The sequence below is a fragment of the Dunckerocampus dactyliophorus genome, chromosome 10 (genome assembly GCF_027744805.1).
Source record: "Dunckerocampus dactyliophorus isolate RoL2022-P2 chromosome 10, RoL_Ddac_1.1, whole genome shotgun sequence".
Lineage (NCBI taxonomy): Eukaryota > Metazoa > Chordata > Actinopteri > Syngnathiformes > Syngnathidae > Dunckerocampus > Dunckerocampus dactyliophorus.
Window position 1 is genome coordinate 14,138,375 of NC_072828.1, and position 16,021 is coordinate 14,154,395.

The 16,021-nt window shown below is 41.1% G+C and overlaps 1 protein-coding gene across 1 annotated transcript in view; it reads left to right on the top strand.

The window, feature by feature from the left end:
• Nucleotides 1-16,021, top strand: part of lingo3a (leucine rich repeat and Ig domain containing 3a) — a 44,311-nt gene that overhangs the window by 21,953 nt on the left and 6,337 nt on the right. The window lies entirely within an intron of this gene.

Genomic DNA, 16,021 nt, shown 5'->3' on the forward strand with positions numbered 1-16,021 from the left:
CAGTGACACCTGTTGGAACCTGGTTGGAGATCCTCGGAATGTACAGTACGGAAGAAGCAATAACAAGAGACAAGCACCTACCAGTGTTTGGTTTAATCTTATTTTAGAGGGGACATATGGAGAGAAAATAGAGAACAACAAAGAACAACCTTGTTGAACCAGCTTGGAGAAGCTGTAGTGAGACAGAAAGAGATAAGAGAACTAAAACGACCCGGTGCCGACAGATGAGAATGAAGGGGTCAAAGGGCATCGTGTTACATCGACAAAGCAGATGACAGAAGCCTGAATCGAATTTCACATTTCTACTCATGGGGGGCTTTTATGTCTTCATCCATGGTGGAGACATTTGAGCTGACCGACACAAAAGTGTAACTGGTATGTCTGAGCGAAAATGGAGGTAACACGACGCCTCGCTATCAGTTTTTGTCTGTCTGCCAGCCCGTCTCGCACACTCCAAATTACGTTCTCCTACATCTCACCTTCCACCTCCTGCCGCCGCATCTTTACCGACATCCTCCCCTCTCCCTCCTCCTCTGCCTCACTTTCACCGCTGCCTTCCTTCCTCCCTGCCAGGCTGGATGCAGATCAGTACCAGCAAAGTCACCTCCATAGTGGTTGTGTTTACTTGAAGATGTTGACTGCGGTTGTCCAAATATTAATGTGGTGAAACTAAGGTGAAAAGCTGCTGTTTTTTTCATGATTCTGCAGCCAAAAGGTAGTCAGAAGTGGTTCTACTTCCGATTGACACTTTTCCATTCCATTAAACCACCCACACTGAGCTAACGGACAAGTTTACTCTCATGTCGGATGGCCTGCTCTATCCATTCACTGACTTAATGACTTTCTCTATTGGGTGGGCTTCCACTTTATCTTCAAGATTACATCTGACAGAAAAGTATAGGCAATTACCGTCTTCATTCGCAAGTCTTGCTTTTTGTGTGTGTTCAAAAGTTTGTTAAAAAAGAGTCCAATTTAAATGTAGTGCCCCTTTTGCCTCGGACAACTTGCAAATATGTCAGAAACACAATGAACTGGTCTCATTAAATGACTTTTATTGATCTGCTCACAAATGTACACGTTGACCGGAACTTGGATTTAAGACAAACCCTCTTTTCAGGACCTATTTTTGGAAATGGAATTAGTAGATTATAAAAATTCATATTTCTTTGCTGCTCTGCATTTGTTTGACTTGATTATTATAACGATTATTATAATAATGTATTATTATAATGAAGCAGAATCAAACAACTGTAATTGCTTGTTTAATAAAATTAGCATTATAACTCTTCTATTGTTTTGTAACAACCTATGCAGCATTTTTTGTCTGTGGCTGCTGCATCTCTCAGCGTCACTGGTGTGTGTGAGTGACAGGAAGAAAAGCTCTAATATGCTTGGGATTAAGTAGTTTGGCGCCACTGGTTGGTTTGAATGTATAAATCCCTAGACACTGAATATACTTGTGACTTGTCTTTTTCAGACATTTTTCTAGGGAAAAATTATCATATTACATTCGGGTCAGTTCGATATTTGACGACTTGTTTGTCTGTTTTTATGCTGTGTATGGGTGACACGTTTGGTTGTTGTCAGGAGTGGAACCATATTTGGTAACGTAATGGCTGTATTTTTTTTATTTATTTAATTTATTTATTATTTTTTATTTTACCGGGTAAGATCAATTGAGAACAGCTTCTCATTTACAATGATAACTTGGCAAGAGGCCCCAGCAGAAGTAAAAACAAAACAAATACAGTACACAGGAACCATACAACCAATAAGGAAAAGTTTAAAAAACTACACAAATAACTGCTAGTATATGTAAAGAGCAGAAGGAGAATCAACACCACAGTAAGCTACGGACTGTTGTAGTTTTAAAAATGTGGAGTGTTTGAAGAGCTGAAAGTTTACGGGAGTGTTGAAGGGAGCTACGCGAACTTCCTGCAGCAAAAATAAATTAATTTTGGAATAGACAGCATAATGATGGCACCAGATTTCAGGTGATATTGTTGTGGGAAAGGTGTAGGTGTACAAGTGGAAGTCAGAGATGAAATTGCCTGGTGTGGAGGGAGGCCCAGTCTATCAGTTTATATAGATCAAAATACTTTTTGGGTGGAAAAAGGCGCACCAGAGGCAAAAATGAATGGCTGAATAGTAGCAAGCACGCAGTCCGTGAAAGGGCACACTTTATGGATTACATCACCATCATCAAATATAGGGACTATGGTCATTTTGACCTGAGTATGTTTGGCAGGGAATGTGTAAAGAGGCCTTATTACAATTAAGAAACCCCAATCTAGCCTTAACTTTGGCCTGCAGGATTTTAATGTGAAGGGAGTGTTCCAACCAGAGACCGTATTTGTAGGAGCTGACAAAATCCAGTTCTGAGCAGTCACCATAGGGAATTTTGAGCAGTGCAAGTGACACTGTTTTTCAAATAACATACCGTAAATTCCTGGACTATTAAGCGCACCTGCAAAATTAACGAGAAAACATTTTTTGTACACATATACAGGTGTCCACGTTTTAACATGGGATATCTACACAGAAAGACACACTATAAACCTTGCAATCCTCCCTCCACTCGCTGTGCCCAGCGTCACTTTTTAGCTCCGGTGATGAGACGTGAGACGCTTGTTTTTCATCAGTGTTAAACAGCTGCCGCGGTGCAAGCAGTCCAAAAAGCTCAAGCAAAAGCTGTAGTAATTCTACACTCGATCAAACTTACTTAAGATTTTCCAGATCAAAACATGACCGCTGCATAAGACTTTAAAACATGATATTAGCGTCCACTACAGAAATTCACTACTTCCTAACTGCATTCTCAGCATCATGGGAACTGTAATTATTTTAGCCATAAATTAGCCACTGGGTTCAAAGCATGTGAAAAAAGTAGCAGCTGATAGTCTGGAATTTACGGTACATTTGGTCTTCTTTGAAATGAGACACAGGTGAATGTCGTGAAAAGTGACGCTGCGTTGGAGGCTGGAGGCTGCAGAGTGGATTGAAGCACTAGACGAGTAAATGATGATATCATCAGCATAAACGTGCATCCGAGAGGCACAGATATCCTTGGCCACATCATTTAGGTTAGGCCTAAGATGGAACCTTGAGGCACACCTTTGGAGATGTTAAGTGGGTCTGACACAACCTTTTCTGACTTCACTCACTGTACACAGTTATTGAGAGAGCTTGTAAACCAGTTGATGCAACTCTTGGACAGGCCAATGTTAGAGAGCCTATTTAAGAGAATGTTGTGGTCTACTGAATCGATGGCCTTTGCCGGATATAAGAAAGCAGCTATGCAGCCTTGTTTATCATCTATGGAGGTGATGATGTCATCGACGACATTAAGGGAAGAAGTGATGCATCCGTGGCCGTTTCTGAACCTTGACTGCAGATCTGACAGTATCTAGTTGGCAGTACTAATTGCAGCCACCTGATTCATGTGTTTATTTTGGTGATATAAATTCCATATACCACAGCAAGATATTTTCGGTGTCAAGCTATTGTCTGCTTTCTAGGGTTTTTTTTGTGTCCATTCTGTACACTCCGGGCTTGTGTGGTTTCTCTTCAGTATCCCCTCCAATGTCCATGTATATATTACATTCATTGAAGCATATAAATTGCCCGTTGGCATGAATATAAATGTCTCTCTGTCTTGATGTGTCAGTCCTGTGATTGACAGGTAATCCATCCAGAGGTGATGTAATTTCGACCTGCTGATTTTCCAAGCTGTGTTCACACTTTGGTTCGGTTAAAACACACTCTGGCACTACTGCTCTGATTAAAAAACTGATACGGTTTGTTTAATCAAGTGTGAAATCATGCCAGCTTTTCTTTTTTTTCATCATAGCAAAATAATTGTGGTGCATCCTGGGCAATTGTCTGATTGTTTAAGGGTGCGTTCACATTTGTCATATTTGGCACTTTAGTGCGTTTGCTCTGATAGTACGGTTCGTTTGGTCAAGTGTGAACACGATCATCCGATCAACCAAGCAAGCGGAACGAGACGGCTTGTTGGATGCAGTTTGATTCACTTGAGTTCAAATGTTAACACTTGATGGACCAAAAACACAGAGCAGTTTTGAAAGGGCAGCAAAAAGCATGAAGAAATGACAACTTTGTTTCTGTGTTTTTGCTTTGCTGTCTTCGTCTGTGTTCGCTCTTTAAAAGTATATTTCAGAAGCTGTCCGCAAAATCTAAGGTGGTAAATATATCAGATGTATAAAAATAATTTGATCCAGCATATTGGTTTAGCATATATGGAATTACGTCTCGTAATATGTCACAAAAGCTGCCCAGTCGAGTCCTTACTTTATGCATATGTTCTGTACTGCACAGCCTTTGGTCCCATGACAAAAATACCAGCAAGCAAATCGTACCAAACTGTGCACCAAAGTATACTTTAAAAAACAAATATTTGTGCATACCAGAGTACTGAACCACAAGTGTGAGTGCAACCTGATGCATGGATTTGACAGTGGATCGCTCAGCTTGAGGCGCACCGCTAGCAGACACGATGTGAAATGCTCCATCCGTCTGTTCTCGTTTAACAAAGGCACCTCCAGCACCTGGGAACCTTCCACGGTCTGGAGTCTGTTCTATTAAATCCCATCAGTGCTGGTTTATTACAGGCTCACAACTTTCTCCACCTGGCTGCTGTCGAGAGATGAATTATGGATGGATGCGACTTGGGCAACACCGCCGGGCCAACCGCCGCAGGATTACTTTCAATTTGCTCTTTTCACCAGGATTCCTTGCGGGACTTTTGGGGCGTTATTTAGATTAGCGCCTGAAACTCGACACCAGACAATCATGAAAGAAGTATTGAGGAGTGAATTACGAAAGAAGGGCAGGCATGAAATAACGCAATGCTCGCATTCCTTTTGAAAGCAAGTTACCCTCTCTTCCGCCATTGTCGTCTCTGATAACGGCTTCTAAATGTGCCTGCCTGCTAACAGGAAGCCAGAGGAAAGTAGAAAGGACAGGGGGCTCCTTTTTAATAAAGCCCAACCAGAAGGACAGTGAGAGCCTGCAGGCTTCCAGAAGGATTAGAGCAGTGTCCAGCAGATTTAGCCTTATGATGCTCAGCTTTGAGGAAAGGATAAGAAATAGTGTAGTGAGGATGCTGAGAGTTGATGTTGTTTACATTGTGTATTGGTCGGGTCAGAGCCCCCAAGACTGTTAAACAAACACTTCTCATGCAGGTCACTCAAATGTATGCAAGTGTACCCTTATTTCTTACACTGTAACACAAATAGTGCTCAAAATTATTCGCTCAGGCCAAGTCCACATGAACGCTGAGATTTAAAAAACCTCCATCCACACCAGTGGCATTTTAAAAGACAATAACCCGATACTTTTTCACATTTTAAACCCTGCGGTTTAAACAATGATGCAGCTAATTTATGGCTAAAAGAACTACCGTTCCCGTGATGCCTACACTGCAGATTCGGGAAGTAGTGAAGTGGACGCTAGTATGACATTTTGAAGTCCTCTGCAGTTCTTGTGTTTTGATCTGACAAATCTTAAGTAAGTTTAATCAAGCGTACAATTACAACAGCTGCTTGGACTGCTTGGACCGAGGGAGCTGTTAAACTCTGATGAAAAAAAGCGATTCCTTTGTGTAACTATATACAACGTGGACACCTGTGGTTTATAGACCTGTGCAGCTCATATACAGTCGTACCTTGCTTCAAGTGAAATGTTCTTATTACAAGGTAAGACGTAAGAAGTAAGCCAAATCCTCTTATAAAATTCTAAAATTGAGATAAAATTTGCTTTTATTAGGCAAGATTTAAGCAAAACTTTTTTTTCCATATTCTAGATGTAGGACTATTATGTTATTTTCTTACAATTTCTAGAGTCTCCAATTACCCTATTATGCCAAAGGAAGGAACTCAGTACACAGGGGGGAGCATGTGAGTTCTACACAGATGTATTCTAACAGGGATTTGAACCCGGTTGCCTGTTTGTGGGGCTAACATACTAATCACTCAACCACCATGCAGCTAACATCTTGTCGGCATTAGTTATGTTGTTAGTTATGTTGGTTACTTCTTTTCAACAAGCATGAAGCAAATGATATGGATGGAACCCATCCATCCATCTTCTATGCCGCTTATCCTCACTAGGGTTGCGGGAATGCTGAAGCCTATCCCAGTTAACTTTGGGCGAGAGGCGGGGTGCACCCTGGACTGGTCGCCAGCCAATCACAGGGCACATATAGACAAACAACCATTCACTCTCACATTCATATTTATGGACAATTTTGACAACTAAAGCTATGTACAACATGCACGTTTTTGGAATGTGGGAGGAAACCGGAGTACCCGGAGAAAACCCACGCACGCACAGGCAGAACATGCAAACTCCACACAGAGACGCCCAATGAAGATTCGATCCCAGACCTTCCCGATCTCCTGACTGTGTGGCCAACATGCTAACCACTAGGTCACCGTGCGGCCATAAAACATAAAAGCATTCGAAAGCCATTACATAAAATTACATAAATCCTTCCATAAAACAACAAAATTTTAAATGAATTAAAACCAAGTTAGCTGGGATAGGCTCTAGCATACCTCCACAACCCTAGTGAGGATAGAAGATGGATGGATGTAATTAAAATTGAAGAGTTTAAAGAACTTTAGTGCGTTTGCTCTGATAGTATGGTTCGTTTGGTCTAAAGGAAATGCTAACTTCCTTAGCATTACCTGATTGTGCAGCTTCATTTAGGAGTAATGCTGCGTTCCAGACCTCTGGGAAGTAGGAAATAGCTCACTTTGAAAAACGTTCCAGTTGAAAGTAAACAAAAAACATGGCTGACATCACCATTATGTTTAGCATATATGATTATACACAAGCTACAAGCGATTTCTAACTCAAGTGGCGTTCCTTGTCCTAGTCAGAGGTTGTAGAGTTTAGATTACCGGTTTTCTGGAATGCAACATAGTCCACCAGTGATGGACAGGGATGCCGATGTTTGGCAGCATTTTTGTGCACTTTGCCTTTAAAAGCTTATTCTGCTAACCTCTCAAAAAATAGAAGGGGAATGATTAATGACCAGAAGTGGACTTTTAATTACAATTAGTCTGCTCAGTGAAACCTCTCACGTCTCTTGAGGCCTCCAAATAAAGACGCCCAAGACAATTAAGACTACTGCCTGTGAAATCGTCCTCAGTTGATGGGATCCGGTTGCTGCATTAGTGCAACAAAGGGGCCACTAATGGAAGCCTGTAAGGTCAGGTGCCGCTACAACAACAACGCAGCGGTGTGTTTTGTACTGTATGTCCCTCAGTGCTTGTGAGTCGGCCGAATTGTGTCACTGCGTGTTACCGTTATACTCGGCAGTGCTGCGTAGAGGGCTATCAAGCGTCACGGTCTTCTGAGCCTTGCATCGCTTTGTGTTAACTCAACACTGATTCTGTTTGGAGCATTAGCTTTGCATGGGAAGGTTTACATTGGAGATATTTATTCTAACAATCAGAAATATGCGAGCACAAGAGTTATTCTCTTTGCTTTTTCTATCAACTTTAGCGAATTAGTGAGTCAGTCGGGATCATCTTCAATCAGAAGAAGGCAATATTCGTGCATTTTCAAGGGGATAATAAAAACTCCTCAGACATTCTGCGGGGAAAATACATTATTTCTCGGAACAATCCATCTCTCTGATTTGGGATAATGTGATTTCGATGGTCGAGCGTGTTTCAGCATTTAATGTAAGGAATACAAGTGTAGCACTGCCTCAAAGTGAGAGGATTTTTTGCTCCATTTGTGGATACGCTTAATTTCTACGCTATTGTAAGTTAAGGAGCATTTTTCATGCATTTTATTAGACTGTGGCAATGTTTGTGTCAGCTTGTTGCGGGGTTTTCCATGCAATTTGTTCATCTGTTTTTAGGACACCAGCATGCACCTCAGCATAACATCTTCATTTATTATTATCATCGCAAGCCTTTTAACGCCACAAGCCTTCAGACAGTTGGCTCTAATTAAAGATTCATGTGCGTGTGTCAGGACACCTTAATCACCCCTTTGTGTCGTTTTTAGGTTTCACTCTTCTTACTGTAATTACCAAAAAAAAATCCCATGTGGGACCTTAAAAGTGGCTTATTATCTTAATTTGCATACTTTGCTGCAATTAATCACGTTATTGTGTTGAAAAAATATGATGGGGCACTTACTATGGCTCTACTTGCTTTTGATGGGCAAACCAGGTACTACCAGGTGCTGCAGTATTTCCAGTGACGTGCGGTGAGGCTCGTGACTGGTGAGACACTGAGTCCTTGGATAGTGCTTGGATAGGAGCTTGGATATATAATATTCCATATTTGTAGTCAAATTCATTCACTCATTCAGCAGAGCATAACAATATTTTTAATACATTTGACTTTTTGCTAAATCTAGCTCCAAAAAATGCTGGGTTTTCCTCTCTATGGAAAGACAGCAGCAACAAGCCCCAGCTCAGGGACGCCCCTTCAGGTTGAGGTGGAGTACAATTGACAAATAATCTATAAATGTTTATTTTATGTTATTATTCAGGGTTTTAAAAAAATGTCTTTATTTTCCTGCCCCCCCTGACCGCACATCACTGTATTTCTAGTTGGGGATTCCAGGCTTGCCATACGGGTGCCGAAAACTAGGGCTGAGCCGGATACTTGTTTTAGACGGATAATGCACTTTTGCAGAGTACGAGCATGGAACGAGTACAGCTCGTCATTATCCGTACTCATGCTGAAGGAGAATCCTCATTGGGTAACTGCTTATGTATTCACTCTTCACGCGCAACGGCCCCTCCCTAGACAGACTGAGAGGAGCGGTGCCTCACTCTTTCATACACAGACAGTGGCTTGACTCCAGCTCATGTTGCTCGAATTAACACTCAGTTTTCCTCAGCTTGCCTCTATTTCGGTTTGTATGATATTTAAAGTTAGTTGGTAAACTTGTTTCGTAGCGTCGCGGTGCAATTTGCAAAACAGGGTTGAAAAAAGCTTGTGTTGCATTGGTCACTGCCTCCACTCCGGACAGGTTTTTTTTAGGTTTTCCTCAGCTCGCCTCTATTTTGGTTTGTATCCAAAGTTACTTGGTATACTTGTTTTGTAACGTACGTGGTGCATTTGACAAGACAGAGCTGTAAACGGCTCACGTTGCCTGTGTTTTTTTTTCCCCCGTCTGCTTGCTTCTAATTTGACTGGTGACATGAGTCAGTTGGAAAGCTTTGTTCATAGTACGGAACACGGTGCTTTTGGGGAAAAATACAGTGAACAAGGCTGACACATTATTTCCCATCACTGCATGTTTGAATGAATCACCAACTTCACACAGATCATTAAAAAATACACCACAGTGTGGATCTGTTGGAGCTGGTCTCACTTGCCCCTGCAAAATTACCAATGGTTTGTAATTTTTTTTTAACTGGCTGTGTGATGTTGTAGTTCCACCTGAAAGAAATTTTACACAATGACTCTTATCCATTTTCTCTCTCACACACACACCAGTGAGTGTGTGATGGTGTGCTCTGCCAATGGGTAGCTGCACGGCCTCCCTCCTCGGATGGATGGACACGGGCGGCAGGCATCTCTCTTGTGTAAATGACTAATCTGTTTCTCTCAGTGGCTCGCTCATACAGGCGTTGTGTATGTGTGCTAATGTGGAGATGAGTGGGCACGCAGGAACGCAGTGTGAGAGCAGCCATTTGAAGAGCTAGAGTGCATCGCTGGGCTTCGGCCCGCGAGTGCCGCTTTCAGAGGAGAACGCTTGGCGTGGCCGCCTACGCACTCCCAGGCACAGCTTCCTGCTCATTTGTCTGCAGTGTTGTGTGCACCTGCAACTGTTTGCAGCCTGGCTGTCTCATCAGCACCTTTAAGCACTCCTTCATACACTCTCTCACTGACTTGAGAGTTTGTCTAAAGAATGAAGAACTGAAAAATGACTTCTGTTTGGCATTAGTGCAGTAGTCTATGCATACCTGACAAATTTGATTGAAAAGTTATAACATCCTGGACGATACAGTTCTGCGTTTATTAATACTGAATCCTACTTTGCGAAAATGCACTTATCTTGACAGGGTCTGAAACCAATTAACCACGATAAACGAGAGATGACTGTACAACGTTCTGTGGAAAACTTGTGCAGTGTTTTTGCCATCCTGCTATCAGTAACCTGTCGGTGGTGGAAATGCGCACCACAAAGTGGATGCCAAAGCTTCTTTCCTCTCCATCTGCTGGATTTACTGGGTTGCTGTTTCCCCTTTGACCCTGAAGCAAACAGACGGTAGCCGCTAAAAGTGGAAAATGACTTCCTTAGCCTGCACCTTTTGTCCAGACTTGCACCAAAATGGAATGGGTTCCACCTTAGCCCATGTGCTACCCCTTAACAATGTTCTGTGACAATCGGCTCTGTCATTTTTGCATAATCCTGACATTTAAAACATCAAATAATGGTTTCACTTGCTGGGCATGATACAGTATTAGGTACACCTGCATACTATAGAATGTGGCCTAAAATAATCCACAATATAACAATTTGTCAGGTATTTATAGGGGTGTACAATTGTATTGCATCACATTGACAGCTGTTTCTAATATATTGTTTACCTTCTTTAGATACACGAGAGGGACAAAACGACAAACAACAAATACTGTGCTCCTGCAAGCTTAAAAAGCCACTTGAAAGTCAGTCAGTTAAATAGAACTAGTAACATAGAAAGTGGATAAAAATAATCAAAATCAAGTATTAGAATCATTTATCATTGCATCCTTACCGCAACGTAACTATACTGTACATTAGGGCTAAGAGGTGCTAGTGCTTATATTTGCACTTCAAGAGCATGTTTAATGTGTACGATTTAGCATAAGCATTGTGTGAGTCATCTTCATGTTCAAACATGGCAGTAGCTGCAGCGTCACCATCGATTATCCAGGCCCATTAGTTTAATTTGTTGACTTTGTGTTATCATTCAAACATGGGAGGCTGCAGAGGATGTAAGGCTGGAGCACAGATGGAAATAAATGATGGTGGATATTTAGGAGGGAGCAACGCCCCCACACGCCCCTCCACCCTCCACATCATCATTCACGATCACCCCTTGCAGCTTCACTGCCCACTCTACTGTCTAAATGTGGCATTGTTGCTGTTTAACTTCTACTTGAAAAGCAGTCTTCCCTACCTCTCTGCAGTGTTTGTAAAAAAAAAAAAAAGTAAAATACCTACTTTGACATGTGGATGTGATTCCATTGGGAAAATCCTAATCCTAAAATGGCTTTTTTCTACTATTATCAAAAACACTGCAGGTATTATTGTCTTTGAGTTCTTGTAGTTTAAAGGTCAGATGTTAATCAACGGTAACATCAGCATAAGCATCAAGCCTATACATGTGCATTTGTGCCTCAAATAGTTTGTCTTTTAATAGACTACAAAAGTGTCTCCTAACTCTGGTGCATTCACTGGCTCCTCTCATGTATGTACCGATCAAACGATGGGGACACTTTCTCATTTAATGAAACGTAAAAGTGTCTCCAAACTTTTGACTAGTAGTAAACATGGGAGATTCAAAAAATTGTATTAACTTTAAATATTGAATATTATAATGCATAGGAAAAAGCAGATGATACATTGTGCATTCCATTGTCACAACATACGTCTGATAAACATTTTAAGACCAGTAGAAGAATTGCAAGATACAAGATTGATATTTTGCAGTGTTGGATCTTAAAGAGTTTCTAAGCAGAGTTTTAAAATGCAAAAAGAAGAAAGTGGAGTGAGAAAAAATATATTTGGAACAACCATAATACTGAAATAGGCTGTTGAGCTGATCAAAAGTTGAAGACCACAGCTTTTAAAAGCCAAAGTCTTGGCAAAAATGTGGATTCACTGTCATTTTCTGTAAGGTATTCACATTGTCATGATCTCTTGATGGCAAAGGCAAAAAACGTATCTCTTTGAACGTGGTCGGATTGTTGAGCTGCATAAGCAAGGCCTCTTGTAGCGCGCCATTGCTGCTGCTGCAGCAGTAACACAATCATTTTAAACTTCTTAAAAGATCCTGAGGTTTATCAAACAAAAAGCCAACATTTTTACTTGCCCTTAGCCACAGGCTGTCCGTCAAAACACGGGCCAAATGAAGGTTGTCACTGGTGCTATTATTAACTATTCGACGGCTTATGCAAGAGAATGGATTTAAAAACAACAATGTCTTCAAAGGCCTCTCTCACCTTCAATGCCACAAAATTGCCTGTTTGGAATTTGCACCAGAGCACCAACCATGGGCCGTTGAAATGTGAAGAAATGTTTTATTCTCTGATGAGAAAAAATGTAACCTTGATGGTCCTGATGGCTTCCAACGTCACTGGCATGACAAGGAGATCCCACTTGAGATGTTTTCCACGGCACAGTCGAGGGGGCGCCATCATGATCTGGGGTGCTTTTTCCTTCAATGGAACAATGGAGCTTCAGGTTGTGCAGGACCGTCAAACGGCAGATGGCTGTGTGGAGATTTGCAGGGTTTCCCCTCGGATTTTTTGAAGCTGTGGTGGTGGGCTGCAAGGGAGGGTGGACTGCCACCGCTGTGTCGTGCCGCTTAACATTTTTCCACTAGCATAGGAGCTACCTGTTGGAGACCCACTGTCTAAAGCTGTACACACTACGTGTTTATGTTGCACAACTTCGGCACACAACTAGTGTTTTTAAAACTAGCCATAAGTATTATGATGATAATGAGAGCAAGATTGTTAAGTGACACTTTAAAAAAGTAAGTTGATGATCGGAGTTCGTAGCTCACCAGTGGGCCAAAAACCACCAGCCAGGCATGTAAACAAAATGGCAGAAAGTGGAATGAGACTGAAACCTGAGTGATCACACACGCTGGCATAGCATGTGACAAGTTGTCATCAATTGTCGTCAACTTCCTTATAAGTGCATGCCCAGGCAAACGCTGTAGGCCTGCCCCCCCCCGCTCTGCTCTGTGTTTGTTCGGGTGTGCCTAAAGAGGCAAGCATCAGTCAGAAGTGGCTGGAATTGCTGATTCCCGGCCAGCAAGAGAAAAATACGCTCATCTGTCAACGGCATTTCACACGGAACTGTTTTGTGAACATGGGCCAATACGAAGCTGGACTATCCGTCAAACTGTTGCTGAAGCCCGACGCCTTTCCAACGTTACTTGGTCGTGTTGAAGAGTTAGAAGATCAAACTGCAAGTAACAATTTATCAGTGTCCTAACTGTTTATTTTGTGTAAATAATTGGACAAAAGGGGTTCGGCAGCGCTTGGGAGTGTGACCAATCACAGCGGAGGCGTACCTGGAGGAGGGCCAGGGGTGGAGTAAATTACACAGACTGTTTGGGGGGAGCCAGGAAACCCAAGGAAACATTGCAGTTATTGGTTATTGACAAAAAAGTCAATATCGGACATCCCTAATATATGTTGTTGGAATTGCACTGCTGTTGAGGTGTTCGGGTCTGAATTATGGTATAAAAGAGTGTCAGACTCAGTGTGACTGTGGGGATGCTACGCTGTGCCTCCATCTGTCGTCATAACAGAGAGGCTTGGCTTGCTATGATGCATATGCGTTAATTACACACAAAAAAAAATTTAACGTAATTAATCCAATAAATTAGTTACTGCGGTTAATGTGCTATTCTTGACCACCCTATTTGATATTAATATTGCACCCAATAATAATAATACTGCATCTGTCACAATAATAAACAGCTCTACTAATGTTTAATAATATTGTTATACTGGAAATACATTCTAGTGGTAGACTACTACAATGTATTCACATGCACATTACAATATGCAAGTTTGTTAACTGTATCATGCTGACTGTATATATACGCATATATATATATACACATAAATAAATAATAGTAAACATATTATTAAATTCATACCCTTCAAAAGTGAGCATTATGAGTTTTCTAAAGGCAGCCTTTTTTTTACTGTCATATTGGATGTCATTCAAGTGTGCATGTGTACCTAATGTGAGAGCAAACAAAGCTGTGAAGAAATTCCCATAATAGTCTTATATAGGAAAGGAAAGCTAACATGCCATCTGTCTTGTTGAAGCAGATAATGCACGTAAACAGACGTAAATGCACTAAAGACGTAGTGGTGGTGGACGGCAAAGACCCAGAGACGCAGGGAATTAATTTTAATCTGCTCAACTGTGAAATGAGAGAAGAAGAAGGAAAAAGCAGCCGTGAAGTACAAATGAACAGCAGGTGCAATGGCAGGTGGCTGGTGGCTAAGGCGTTCCTGTGTAAGACAGAAGATGCAGGAACCCCGTTGAGGGTTGCTAATGGACAGGTGTGTGTATTTGTATGTGAGAACATGACGCGTGACTGAGATGGTGTTGCTATGACAATATCAGTGATTGAATCTTAGATGCAATTTTACATAAGTGAACTTTGCAGATCATTATTATTTTGAAGCACGTGACGAGCAGTTTAAATGTCAGTGCATGCTGTTTAATCAAATACCACCACCAGGTATCACTTCCCCCTTATACAGCAGGTAGACAGCACCAATACACATTGCATCATCCTACCTGACACATTACAGCGCACATGTCGACCCACCTGCTGTCTGACCCACGGTGCGTTCACTTGCCACCTTATTAATGAGCACATGCTACCAGATATGTGCTCGGAAAATGAGGATTTACAGTGACTTACAGAGGAATTAAGGGAAAGAAAATCAATAGATATGTTTTAAAATACAAAATACAAAATAACGAAACATCAAAACAACAAAATCACAGATATTAAAATTTGAAGATTTTGTATCTTTTCAAACAGCATGATAATGCATAAAGTTAATAGTAACTCGTTACCCAAAAACCTCATACAGTATTTCTATATCAGAGAGGAGAAATATGATCTTAGAGGAAAATTAAACTTAAAACATTTATACGCGAGAACAACGCTGAAAAGCCACAGCATTTCCGTATGTGGAATTAAATTATGGAACGGATTGAGTAAGGAACTCAAACAATGTACAGAGATGAGTAAATTTAAAAAATATTATAAGCAGTTGGTGTTTACTAAATACAAGGCAGAAGAGTCTTGATCATCACAACGATTGTTCTGTCAGGTTCGTTTTTTTTCTTTTTTTTTAAGTTTTGTTTTTTTATTTATATTTATTTTGTGTGTGTGTGTGTGTGTATATATACATATACATGTGTATATACATGTGTTGTTGTTTTTTTTTTGTCTTCTTACTGTTATTTATTATGTATTATTATTCTGATTACCATAGAAAACATGACATGGAATGCAGGAAGTGAATAATATGTACTGTACTAGATGTAGAATGGATGGGGGGTAGGATTAAATAAGCTTTGCTTCTTCCTACTCCTTTTGGACATGTGGAACTGTGAAAGGATGATTCATGAGATGTATTCCATTGTAACCTTCATGTTCAAATAAACTAAACCAAACCAAACCAAACATTAACATAAAAGAAATAAATAAATATAATCATGGTTTTGCTGTCAAAATATTAATGTTAAAAACTTTTAATGCATCGCTGCACCCAGACATTTTCTTCTGCATATTCTGCTGCGGGGGCAGCAGTCTCATTAGGGAAGGCCAGTCTTTCCAGTCTCCGACCACCTTTTCCAGTTCCACTAAGGCACTAAGGCTTTCCCAGGCCAGAAGCGAAACATAATCAGAACCCTTTAATGTGTCTCCGCTTTAAAGAAATAGATCGAGAACTACAGTATCTCAAGGGACAATACTACAGTACTTGTATATGAAGTAAACTTGGATGTCAGTGTACAGTCTGTATAGTGGTGTGGATTTACTATCCTGAAAATGGCATGCAGCCCTAATTGTTGAAATAGCTGGAAATACAACTGAATAGCAAGATAACTGTGTCCTGCCTACAGTCAAATATTGTGCTGGTAGTGTCATGGTCTGGGGCTGCATGAGTGATGCTGGCACTGGGGAGCTGTGGTTCATGGTTCACTGTAAATACAGGAGACGTTAGTTCTCGCTTCTTTTTGTCAAAGCGTGGTTCCGCTATAC